Raw genomic sequence first — 1536 nt, forward strand, 5'->3', positions numbered from 1 at the left:
ATGGCTTTGGTGCTGCTCCATGCAAATCCTACTACTCGCCAACAGTCATGGGAATAAAGTATTGTTTCAAGTCCTCGCCATATATTAAAAACTAAACTCCTCCCGCACAGGCCATGAAGGCCCAAAAGAACCGACCGATCGCCGTGTCATCCTCACCGACAGGCGTCACTGGATACGGATATGGAGGGGCATGTGGTCAGCACACCGCTCTCCCGGCCGTATGTGTTTACGAGACCGGAGCCGCTACTTCTCCGTCAAGTAGCTGCTCAGTTTACCTCACAAGGGCTGAGTACACACCCGCCTGCCAACAGCGCTCGGCAGACCGGATGGTCACCCATCCAAGTGCTAGCCCAGCCCGAGAGCGCTTAACTCTGGTGATCTGACGGGAACCGGTGTTACCACTGCGGCAAGGCCGCTGGCCCCTCGCCATATTAAACACTAAATAATTGGTATGAAGAATATTAATACATGATACACTCGTACCAAATAAAATTTCGTGACGGAGGTTCATATTATTCTATACATCTACAGATACGCATTGAGGTACAAAATTCATGGGCTACCTCCTAATATCTTGTCGGACTTGCTTTTGCCCGACTCAAGTGCAGCAACTTGGTGTGGCATGGACTCAACAAGTCGATGGAAGTCCCCTACGGAAATATTGAACAATGTTCCTTTATAGCCTTTCATAATTTTCAATGTGTTGCTGGTACAGGATTTTGTGCAGGAAGTGAGCTCTCGATTTTGTACCGTAAGTCTTCGATGAGATTCATTTCGAGTGCTCCTGAATGGCCAAATCATTCCCTCGAAATGTCCAAAATGTTCTTCAAACCGTTCGCGAACAATTGTGGCTCGGTGAAACGTCGCATTCTCATCCATAAAAATTCCATAGTTATTTGGGAACATAAAGCCCGTGACTGCCGATTACTGGTGTCCAAGCAACCGAATATAACCATTTCCAGCCAATGGTTGGTTCAGTTGTATCAAAGGACGCGGTTCACAGCACGTAAACACCGACCACGCTACTACGGAGCCACGACGAGCTTACACAGTGCCTTGTTGACAACTTGGGCCCATGACTTCGTGGAGTCTGCGCCACACTCGTACCCTACCGCAGCTCTTACCAACCGAAATTTGGACTCCTCTAACCAGGCCACGGTTTTCCAACGCACTCGCGTCGGTCGTCTGCTGCCAGAGCCCATTAACGCCAGATTTCGCCACACTATCCTAACAGATGCTTTTGTCGTACGTCGCACACTGATGTCACGCAGTGTTGCTTGTCTATTAGCACCGACAAATGCAGCTACTCTCGGTCGTTAAGTGAAGGCCATCGGCCACTGCCTTGCCCGTAGTGCGAAGTAATGCCTGAAATCTGATATTTTTGGCACACACTTGACACTGTGGATCGCGGAATATTGAATTCCTTAACGACTTCCGAAACGGAATGTCTCACGCGTCTAGCTACAGCTACTGTTCCGCTTTCGAAGTCTGTTAATTCCCGCCATGCCGCCATAATCAATTCGGAAACAGTTTCAC

At 48.9% G+C, this 1536-nt stretch overlaps 1 pseudogene; it reads right to left on the reverse strand.

Moving 5' to 3' along the window:
- Nucleotides 1-302: 302 nt before the first annotated feature.
- LOC124717618 lies at nucleotides 303-420 on the reverse strand (annotated as a pseudogene).
- Nucleotides 421-1536: the final 1116 nt, after the last annotated feature.

Source organism: Schistocerca piceifrons, chromosome 9 (genome assembly GCF_021461385.2).
Source record: "Schistocerca piceifrons isolate TAMUIC-IGC-003096 chromosome 9, iqSchPice1.1, whole genome shotgun sequence".
Classification (NCBI taxonomy): domain Eukaryota; kingdom Metazoa; phylum Arthropoda; class Insecta; order Orthoptera; family Acrididae; genus Schistocerca; species Schistocerca piceifrons.